The sequence below is a fragment of the Schistocerca gregaria genome, chromosome 2, assembly GCF_023897955.1.
Source record: "Schistocerca gregaria isolate iqSchGreg1 chromosome 2, iqSchGreg1.2, whole genome shotgun sequence".
Taxonomy (NCBI): domain Eukaryota; kingdom Metazoa; phylum Arthropoda; class Insecta; order Orthoptera; family Acrididae; genus Schistocerca; species Schistocerca gregaria.
The window spans coordinates 689,573,719-689,585,824 of record NC_064921.1 but is presented as its reverse complement, the minus strand read 5'-3'; the positions used below and the strand labels follow the sequence as shown (position 1 = coordinate 689,585,824).

The window sequence follows — 12,106 nt, the reverse complement described above, 5'->3', positions numbered from 1 at the left end:
TAGAAAAATCATGGAAAACCAAAATCTGGAGTGGGTTTGAATCGCCATGCTCCCGAAGGACTGAAGGCTGTATCCGTGAAACATAAAGGATGATTTAACAAAAGCGTTCAAAACTTGAACAATGAAGAGGAAGAGCCATTAGAAAATTTCGTGCCATAGTTTGAGGTCATGTACTGTCAGTGTCAGGTTAGTGTTGTGCTCCAAGTTCGTCCTATATACTTTACAGCTGACTGAGCACGTTCGTCTACACTGACTTGAAACTGATACTGCAGAAACCGGAGAAACAAATATCTCACATTCTGTCAGCTGTCAGTTCCGTCACCTGTCTGTTGACAATTCCACTTGGTTCAAAATGGCTCTGAGCACTATGGGACTTAACATCTGAGGTCATCAGTCCCCTGGAACATAGAACAACTTAAACCTAACTAACCTAAAGACATCCACGGACATCCATGGCCGAGGCACGATTCGAAACTGCTACCGTAGCGGTAGCGCGGCTCCAGACTGAAGCGCCTAGAATCGCTCGGCCACAACGGCCGGCAATTCTACTTGGGAAACCTAACAATATATGCCTTTATGGCCCTGAAAGCTACTGAGCCCACTCTGAGCACGGTGCTTCTTTCGTTCAGTCGCTACATTCTGCCAAAAGGATACATTCTGCCTTAATGTTCGTAAAACATTATTAAAATATATTGGTATAAGGTTTCACATACGCTAATGCATAATCTTATGCATCAAACCACTCGATAATGGCCTTAAGGACAAACCTGTAATTAAGAAAATAAATCATTTGTATAGTCAGTGGCGACTGTGATGTCTGTTAAAAAGATTTTATTTCTTTTAAAAGGCTTTCTTTACATGTAATTATTTACCTTAGTGAAATTTCGAGAAATCAGTCATAACCAATTCTTTTCTTAATCTAACATCCCGATTTCAAAACGTCCACCTATCTTGTGAGTTGAAAAAGACTGACAGCACAATTTTTTCTCTGCATCGTGTGTTGTCTAATGCGATCGCATTCTTGTAGATTACATCTTTTTGAAGTGTTCTGGGTGACAACATACAGTCTGAATAGCTTGTAAGAAATAATTGTTACCAAATAATATTAATACGTTGCGCCGTTTCCGAGTTATTAGGAACTGAATTAGCCAAACAGGTCGTTGCACGCGCACATTTAAGCAGCCTGCCAGAGGCAGTGTCGCCAAACTTCTACTTCGTTTGGTTTCCCCAAACCGGATCAGACTTGCTTTAGCTCACTTAAATATACGATTTCTGAAAAAGGCATTTTTACCTGGCAATGGGCATTTTAATTATTAACTTACTGAACCAGAGATGCCTGTGCATTAACGCATTTTAGTGCATGCAAGCGCTTAAATTTGCGCGCACAACGACCTGATTGTCTAACTTCGACGCAAAATAACTCGGAAACAGCGCAACATAGCGGATTTTATTCTAAACAGTTACGTCTCGGAACAACACCACTTGCAACACCATTACAACCGTTACACCGTTTCTGACCACCCTGTGCAAAAACACTCAAGTGAAATGAAAATATTTAACTCGCACAAGATACAGTTTAGGGTTATGTATATTATTGAAGAACCTGAGGGAGAGTCTTGGCACATTTGGAATAGTTGAGAAACATGCACTGCCATTATAATTGGCTCCTAATAGTACGAGGGCCCACTACTTCGCACATACGTGTGATAGTCTCTCCTCACGAACTCTTCGAGAGGTTTTCCGCGTCTCAAGAAGGAAATATTCAACTTTACAAAAACTGAAGAAGGTGATATTTGACGAAGCAGTGAAAGACTTAAGTGGGAACAAGACTCCTGGAGTAAACGACATTCCCTTAGAATTACTGAGATCCTTGGGAGAGCCATCGATGACAAAAAAATTGGACATGGTGTGCAACATATGACACAGGCGACATACCCTCAGATTTCAAGATGAACGTAATAACAATAACTGCAAAAAATTGTGTTTTAGGCCGGGCCCGCAGCTTAGGATACGTCATAATGTGACACTTTATAATGAATAATGAGTAAGCTGCAAATAGTTTACTTAATTACGATGAGAGTTATGTCAGACGTGATCAAGAATTGTCGCTCTCTAAGATTTGACAGCAGTAACATACATGACAACCTGTGTACTGTGAGATAAAACGGATTTGATATCCTATCGTATTAACGTACACACGGTAGTAACTGTGTTCTACATATCCACATGGTTGCTTGCTTTCTAGACGCACACTAAGCTGAACTTCATAAAGAATTTATAACTGACACACATGTCATTGATGTAGAAATACATAATATGCCATTGACGATGAGATATATCCCAATACGTGTTCCGCTAATAAATATTTTAAGTTCAGCTCTTGGTGGTTAGAAGACGTCATTTAAATGTATCAGAAATACCCGTATCATCAATGATGATACAATGGCACAGATTCATGTCCGACAATAAAGTCGGAGCAACTCGCGCCAGTACCTTCGTCAGGAGACTTGGAGCTCTGAGTTACCGTCATTTCTGACATCTGGTCACTTCAACGACATGTCTGTTTCGCCGACAAATGTACGACTGTTTAGAACTTGTATGTGATCATTACACGTAAATGTTAACGAAACGACTGCCTGTCATACATATATTTTATTTTTTTACATACTTATTAATTTTTAGCTATTCTGCTAAGAATAAGAGAAAGCGTTATGTCTCGTGTACATGAAGTAGCACCTACTACAATGCTATCTTTGCAGTATCTGCCCTTTGTGCGAAGTATAAATGTTCTTTGGGCTACGTAAAGGGCGTTACGCTGCTACTGGAAAATTACCGTTGATGGCTATTAGTGTTGCTCCTCTTTTTCTTATTTTGCTTCATTGCATCATTATAAGTGATATTGCCACATGACACAGTTTTTTCTTTTCTTCTGTGCACTGACATATTAATCTATAGCTGTGGAACCAATACAGACTTAAAAATTGCGACCAGCTGACAACCGTGAAAAGTACGAGTCACACAAATCACCACTGACAATGCTTTCACGATAACAGCGTTTAGTACAATATTAAGGATATTTATTCGGTGACGACTGTTATAAAGATAACACTACGTCACTATTAGTAACGATAGACGCGAGAGAAAAAGTAGTTCAAACAACTACAAATAAATTGAACACCATCTTAATTATACTGCCTTGTACGTGATGAGTTCATTGCTACCTTGATTTGATCTCATTTGCTTATTTGTCTCCGGTCACTTATTTGGTCAATGTAGTTTATTTGAACGATGATAAACAGTTTACTTTCCAATCATATGCTGTCAGCGTTTATCGAGAGATCCGGTTCCGCTTTTACCCTTGTTTATGTGCGGAGAAGGCTGACAGAAAGAAGCATATGGGAGGAAAGTCCACTACACTCGATAGCTAGACTCGTGACTGCTACTTCTCGGAGGGATCGTAACAACAAGTCGACACGGACGTGATTTGAGCTGCTGTTTTGCCTCTCGGTTGGATATGGAGGGGAACATAATGGGGCATGGTTTATTGAAGGAAGTATACCGGCAAGCGATGATTTTTCCTTATCGAGAGCACACTAACCCAGAAGTTATGCTTATTATGTCTATAATTACAATTCCTGATTTGGAGCCATTTTGAAGAGCAGTCCCACACATATATCAAACATGGCCCGCATGTATATGTCGATTTTTGCGTGTCGTTTTTAACATGTGCTGAGAGATGATGTGTTCCGCATGAAAACGGCGCCGACGCCGAAACTTCAATAGTGGACTCAAGGAGCATAATTACCGTCAAAATGCGAAAGTGATGTCTTTAGATTCCGGGAATCGTTTCAAGTAATTTAGGAAAAGCGCAGTCGTCATTTCAGTCGGATTACGTCCTGCAAACACGTAACATTGTTTCTTATTTCTTCTTCCTAATCCACGAAGCATATCTTCCGATGATGTGCACAGTCACCAGTCAAAACCATTGTCATTTCAATTAAATCTAGTTATCTACATCATTTAAGCACTTGTTCAATAACTCTGGGGACCTGTCATCACAAACCCTAAACATATCATTACCCAGAAGGCCGCTCACTTTTAATCCTACTTCCCTTCCTGCATTTCGCGAAACTTCTGCATATCTGATCGTAGTCTCTCATTGGTGTGTTCCGACCTAGTTTTGTTCTTCCTGACAGGATGAAGTTCGTTGTGAACTGCAGCAGGCGTGATTACACTAAGTGAAATCATTTGATAGGTTGTGTGTTGTTCAGGCAGCTATAACGAGACTGGAAAACAATTTCTGTTTCTTAAATAACAGTGAATTGTTCGGCAAGATGTTCTTGTTACCTTACTAACGCTGCCCAACTCGCATCGGTCTCAATCCCGTGATGAAGACGTGAGAAGTATGACTGCATTATGTATCTTCATGTGTTGTAATTAATGAACTGTTGTTTTCGCAGATTCCGAGAGGATAGTACTTCCAAGCTGATTCGAGGAATCGCTATAGCTAACTTTACAGGGGTCTACCAGGATTGCTCGACATTATTTGATTTTCTCAACGAGCCGTTTATGTTCCTTTTCTCTATCAATGCAGTAGGCGTTCTTTGTTCTCATGTAGTCGATCGAATAGTTCGTGCAGGCATAGATTGTACAGATCCGTTGCGAGTATTCTCACTTAGATACCTGTGTTACATACATACTCTGCAAACCGCAGTGCATGGCAGAGGGACCTTAGCATTACATCAGATGAAAGGTTTTCTTCCCGTCCCAGTCACGAATAGAGCGCGGGAGATCGACTGCTTAAATAATTCTGCGTGCTGTAATTAGCCTAATCTGGTCTTCACGATCCTTAGAGGACCGATATGTGGAGACGAAGAATATCTCTAGATTCTTCACTTGATATTGATCCTTGAAATTTTGTAACTAGGCTGTCTTCGAGGGTCTCGCTGATACAGCCATACAGCCTGTGACTATTCGTGCCGCACTTCTTCCTATTCGTTCAATAGGCAATATTCTAGGACGGGAAGCATAAGTGCTTTTATAAGCAGTCTACATTGTAGAATGACTGCATTTTCCCAATACTCTGTGAATGAATCGAGGTCTCCGTCTATAGCAATAAAGTGAAGCGTCATTTACATTACAGCTATTGTATGTCATTCAAGGCTGTGATCTTTCTCTTTAAACTGTCAGCGCTACAAATTTTTGTATCCGGTCACAATTTCCGTCGATGGAAGTAGACTACGTTGTGGCATATCTTCCGTGTAAATGAAATAACCAAACTCGTACAAAACTGTCTTCCGAAGAACGTAGTCAGCCACGAAAAGTAGAAATTATTTCTAAATTCGTGCCCTCTAAAATCTTCCCAATGAAATAAGAATGCTTTTCTTTACATGTAGCTCTTAAGTATGGATGACTGTGATGTCTGCGTGTAGATTATTATGATTTGTTCCTGAATTTTATGATGGAACAGATGGAACTCGAAACACGGTGTGTGCATATGACCTGCTCGTCTCTAACATCGCAACTGGCGTTATGGAGCTTAACGTCACATATCAAAAAGGGCCACATGACTTCCCGTCGCAAGACGCTCTGAAGAGGTTTGGTAGTTTAACCACTTTCACTCAATCTGTCCCGGGTTCGAACGTCGCCACTACTCTGAGTAAAAATCATCAGCAATGGCGGTCGAGGACTTCCTGCCTTGTCAAGTAGAGCGGATGAGCGGACAGAGGCCCAAGCCATTCTCTCGCTCTGCGGTGGGAAACTGCCCCTAAAGAAGGAAGAATCAGCAATGATCAACATCATGATGACACAGAAGCCAATGGAAACCGTTACTTTTACTGTAACTGAAACGTGAAAAATGTCATGATAATCTCTCCTTTGGAAAAAGATACCCAGCTAGTCCCCCATTCAGATTTTTGGTAGGGCACTCCCACGAGCAAAAGACTGAATAACCAACGATACGGTAACGTTCCGCGAGTCAGGGCGTGAAATATCAGTAGTCTGAACGTGATAATGAAGCTGGGAAATCTGGAAAGAGTGCCAGTGGGTTACTGTGAACAGATCAGTAATAGAGTTGTTCTCATCAGAATCGACAGCAAGCCAGCACCACCAACAGTAATTCAGATATACATGCCGACGTCGCTAGCAGAACTTGAAAAGATGAAGAAAGTATATCAGGATACTGAACAGGTAATCGGTATAGAGAGATATGGACAGTGTCTTGAAAGGAGGATATAAGATGAACATCAACAAAAGCAAAACGGGGATAATGGAATGTAGTCCAATTAAATCAGGTGACGCTGAAGAAATTACATTAGGAAATGAGACCCTTAAAGTAGTAGATGAGTTTTGCTAATTGGGGAGCAAGATAACTGATGATGGTCGAAGTAGAGAGGATATAAGTGTAGACTGGCAATGGCAAGAAAAGCATTTCTGAAGAAGAGAAATTTGTTAACATGGAGTATAGATTTAAGTGTCAGGAATTCATTTCTGAAAGTATTTGTATGGAGTGTAGCCATGTATGGATATGAAACATGGACAGTAAATAGTTTAGACAAAAAGAGAATAGAAGCTTTCGAAATGTGGTGCTACAGAAGAATGCTGAAGATAAGATGGGTAGATCACATAACTACTGAGGAGGTACTGAATAGAATTGGGGAGATGAGGAATCTGTGCACAACTTGACTAGAAGAAGGGATCGATTCGTAGGACATGTTCCGAAGCATCAAGGGATCACCAGTTTAGTATTGGAGGGCAGCGTGGAGGGTAAAAATTGTAGAGTGAGACCAAGAGATGAATACACTAAGGAGATTCAGAAGGGTGGTTGTGTGCAGTTGCTACATGGAGATCAAGAAACTTGCACAGGATAGAGTAGCACGGAGAGCTGCATCAAACCAATCTCTGACTGAAGAGCACATCAACATGCAACAGAGATATGAAAATCAAATAGTCATGGGGGACTGGGATGTGGTATTACTGGAGTAGTAAAAATAAGGAAGGACTAATCGAGTTTCATAGTAAATTTCAGTTAGTAATAGCGAATACTCTATTCAAGACTTGCAAGAAGAGCAAGAAAAGGCCGGGATATACGGGAAGATTGCGGCTAATTACATCATAATGAGGCACAGATTCCGAAATCAGATATTAGATTGTACGTAGTACCCATTACAATATACTCTCTGTGTCAGAAAAGCTACAGGACAGCTTAAAAAAATAGAAAATTGCACTCACCAAGTAATGTTCCCAGCTCCTATTGGAGTGGCTTCCTTGGCTATCTATACGTAGTTGCCAACATTTCTGGAGGCATTGGAAGCAAGCAGGGAGATTTTCAACTATGATGCTTGTGATTGGTCGGAGCCCGCTGGATGTCTGCAATATCCTGATGTAGCTTTCCTTTAAGTCGACTTTTCACTCCCGGAAACAAGAACATATCGCAACGTGAGATGTCGGGCGTATATGGCGGATGTTGGATGGCAATAGCAGATAGTCTGGCCACTTACTCGGTAACAGATAATTTTCGTCTTTCCCCTTCCTGTTCGTTTGTTAGTGTTTGAGGGACGAGTATTACGTTAAGTTTCCGTTTCCCTAAGTCTTAGCGTAAAATCTTGTGACACACATTTTGCACGTGTAGTTACACGACGGTTTTCTTGCAATAACTGCCTTACACGCTCCAGGCTTACAGCGGACGACCAGCTCTGGGATCGTCTTGCACTGAATCTCTGCCTTCACAAAACCTTTTGTGCCACTCGAGAACGCGACTTCGTGTAAGTGCCTCGCCTGCATATGCTTGCTTAATGGTTGACCACGTTGCGCTAGGGGTTTTTCCTAGATTAACTTAATGTTCACTCTTTGCTCACAGTCAGCATCCAATGTGTCACCATAACTACTGCGCCAAGAACCCAAACAGTGTGTTGCTAGCGCAGCCCTGCCGCCTAGAGCGTTTGCGCAGAAACATGGCAAAGGCAATTTCAAAAAGGCACACTCACCAGGTAATATAAAAACAACATTTATTCATTTTATATTGCAAACTCAGAAAAAAGCTGTCCTGGAACTAGGCTGCAGTTTACGAGATTAGTCAGTAAGAATCAATGGGCAAAGAAGTGGGATACGGAAATATGACGTTCTCTGACGATGTAGGTGCTGCGATAATGAATTTCCCAGCAGGCAGTTCAGTTGAAGAGGAACAGACATCTCTAAAAAAGGGCAGTCACAGAAGTTGGCAACAAAAACATAGGAACAAGGAAGATGACTGGGAGGAATTCATAAGTAACAGAAGAAATACTTCAGAAAGAAGAAAGTACAAAATTGGCTGAGTGAAAGATGTGACGAAATCCTAAACGAAATCATTGTCAGAAGGCCTGTCTGAGCATACAGGAAAATCAAAACAGTCTTCGGTGAAGTTAAAAGCAAGAGCGGTAACATTAAGAGTGCAATGGGAATTCCACTTTCAGACGCAGAGCTGATAAGTGGAAAGAGAACATTGAAGGCCTCTATGAGGGAGAGGATTTGGTTGACAACATGGTGGAAGGAGAAACAGGTGTCAACAAGGAAGAGACAGGGGATCCAGTATTAGAATCAGAATTTAAAAGAGGTTTGGATGACTTAAGACCATATTAGGCACAAGGCATAGACAACATTCAATCGGAATTTCTAAAATCACTGGGGTAAGTCGCAACAAAGCGACTATTCGCGTTGGTGTATAGAATGTGTGAGACTGGTTTCAGACTTTCGGAAAAAAGACATCCTCACAATTCCGAAAATAGTAGGAGCTGACAAGTGCAAGAATTATCGCACAATAGGCTTAAGAGGTCCCGCTTCCAAGTTTCTTGCAGGAATAATATACAGAAGAATGGAAAAGAAAGTTTAGGATATGTTAGATGGCGAGCAATTGGGATTTAGGAAAGTTAAAGGCAATTCTAATGTTGCAGTTCATAACGGAAATTAGACGGAAGTGAAACCAACACACGTTCATAGGGTATGTCGACTTACAAAAAGCGTTCGACAATGTAGAATGGTGCAATATGTTCGAAGTTCCGAAAAAAATAAGGGCGAGCTGTAGGGAAAGAGGGGTAATATACAATATGCATAAGAACCAAGCGGAAAAAATAGGAGTGGAAGACTACGATTGAAATGCATTGATTGGAAAGGATGTAATGCAGAGATGTAGCCTTTTGCCCCTACTGTTCAATCTATGCATCAAAGCAGCAATGATGGAAATGAAATAAGAGTTCAAGAGTGGCATTAAATTAAAAGCGAGAGGATATCAGTGATAAGATCGGCTAATGACATTGCTGTCCTCGGTGAAAGTGAAGAAGAATTACAAAATGTGTTCAATGGAATGAATAGTCTAATGAGTACAGGGCATAGACTGAGAGTAAATCGAAGAAACACGAAAGCAATTAGAAGTAGCAGAAACGAGAACAGTGAGAAATTTAACATCTGAGTTACTGATAGTAGCAAAATAATCTAGAACGGACAGAGCAAAGAGGGAAAAAAGCGAACTAGCGCTGGCAAAGCCAGCCGGAGTGGCCGAGCGGTTCTAGGTGCTACAGTCTGGAACCGAGCGACCGCTACGGTCGCAGGTTTGAATCCTGCCTCAGGCATGGATGTGTGTGATGTCCTTAGGTTAGTTGGGTTTAAGTAGTTCTAAGTTCTAGACGACTGATGGCCTCAGAAGTTAAGTCGCATAAGAGAAAAAAAAGCGCTGGCAAAAGAACATTTCTGGCCAAGAGACGTCTACTAGTATCAAAAATAGGTCTTATTTGACGATGAAATTTCTGAGAACGACGTTTGGAGCACAACGTTGTATGGCAGTGAGACATGGACGGTGGGTAGACCGAAAGCATTTGAGATGTGATGCCACAGAATAACGTAAAAAATTAGGTGGACTGATAAGGTAAGGAATGAGGAGGTACTCCGAAAATCTGTAAGGAAATGAATACAGGGAAATACTGATAAGAAAAAGGGACAGGATGATATGACATGTGTTAAGACATCAGGGAATAACGTCCATGGTTCTAGAGGGAGGTGTAGAGGCAAAAACTGTAGAGGAAAGCAGAAATGGAACACATCCGGCAAATAATTGAGGACACAGGTTGCAAGTGCTCCTCTAGGATGAAAAGGTTCGCACTGGAGACGAATTCGTGGCGGGTCGCATCAAACCAGTTTGAAGACTGGTGACTGGAAAACCCACGCCACTGATGAACAATGTGTTGATCAGCAGCTGTACGCCTCTATCTTCTATCCTTGACCGCAGTAACGACTTCAGTTACAGTGGCAGGTGTCTGCAGAAGTACGTGGTGTGGCCACTGCAACAATGACCTACGTATTTTGTGTAGGTAGCACACAGGAATAATAGCGTTGCACTTGTTATAGCAACCAAATATTGGAGCAAGGGACATAGCGAGCACAAGAGAGAGAGCGTCTTGGCGCTGATGATCTCACATGCATGAGACTCAGGGGGGGGCCGGAATGACGGATGGCCGGCTGGCGTTACGCGCTTCAAATGGTCCGAAGTGATGGGTCAAGTGACACAAAGCTGGCGCACAATGGTTTTTTGTGAGCTCTCTGTAGCCAGCTGCGCCTTTGTCTGCCTAAGGCGGACTGTCGGCGTACTTTGTTACATTCGAGTTTGCATTCGTCAGGAATGCAACTTTATTTCGGTGCAGCGTGCTGTGCCGCAGGAGTGCCGATATTATCATCTTGCGTATTTTATCTGCATGGAACATGTACTGAATAAGTGAAACCATAATTTGAATGAAACTTGCATCAACTAGCGTTCGTTTCTTGAAATTGTGAGTCCAGACGTGAGGCATAAGCGGACGGTTCTGCTGGTAGAGTGTTGTTTGTGAAAAGGGAAACTCTAATTTGGTGTTGCGGTTTGCGAGGAAGCACGGCACCTGTGACTAGCAGTATTTCGAACGTGAACTTAAGAGGGCAGGCCGTGCAGCTCACTGGTCGGTAGACATGTTTCAGTTTCAATCCGCCAGGGTGACTCTTGCTTCATTCCTTTGCGGCACTCACTCAGTTGCCCAATTGTCCTCTTAAGGGTGGCCACACGAGTCTGCCGTAAGTAGGAAAATCGAACGCGATTGATGGGAACGTAAGCAGGACTTCGACGCTATAAATCATTGGCATCCGCGAGTGAGAAGACAGTAACAACTCTTTGCAATACGGCGTTGCCTAAATCCTTTTCTCCACTCAATTCAAGCCCTGTCTCCAGTTATGTCAGTTTTACGTAAACCCCATTGCACAACAAGCATGCTGCGGAACATTACTTTGTAATGAAGGAGACGCGATGACGCTTCTAATTCGGGAGTCGACTTCTTCCAGGCAAAGATTCACCCATGATGTATATCTGCTCTTTCCCACTTTTATCAAATGGTGCCGTTTTTGATGCCTATGTGAAGGAACCCGAGGTGGTGAAAAGCGAGGAATACATATTTATCAATAAATTCCTGAATTTGGCTAGACTCAAAAGGAGTACAACATAGTTTTTGTGTAAGTTTGTAGAAACGTATCTCTTAAAATGCTCATCTTCCTGACAAATAAAAGAGTAGTACACTGGATGATCAGAAACAGTGTGAAAAGCTTGTAAGATTGTTGGAGGATACATTGTTCTGAGAAATAACTTTAAGAAACAAATTCGTTACATTATGTCGTTTCTGAATTAATTAGAATCGAAGTTAGCCAATCAGGCGTTCGCGCGCAAATTCAAGCTGCCTGACAGATACAATTAATGTCAGTTGTCCAGAATGAGATTTTCACTCTGCAGCGGAGTGTGCGCTGATATGAAACTTCGTGGCAGATTAAAACTGTGTGCCCTACCGAAACTCGAACTCGGGATCTTTGGCTTTCGCGGGCAAGTGCTCTACCAACTGAGCTACCGAAGCACGACTCACCCCCGGTACTCACAGCTTTACTTCTGCTAGTACCTCTTCTCCTACCTTCCAAACTTTACAGAAGCTCTCCTGAGCAGGTTCGCAGGAGAGCTTCTGTAAAGTCTTCCAGGAAGTTTTAACGTCAGTTGTTCTCACAGCATAGATGACAGCGCAAGAGACCGCTCAGCCTTTCGCTCAGGTTCAATCATTACTAAAGTTTCATGTCC

At 42.0% G+C, this 12,106-nt stretch overlaps 1 protein-coding gene across 1 annotated transcript in view; it reads right to left on the bottom strand.

Annotated features, from left to right (window-relative positions):
- LOC126334774 (ATP-binding cassette sub-family C member 4-like) overlaps nt 1–12,106 on the bottom strand; it is a 261,316-nt gene that overhangs the window by 91,491 nt on the left and 157,719 nt on the right. The gene's annotated exons all lie outside the window — the stretch shown is intronic.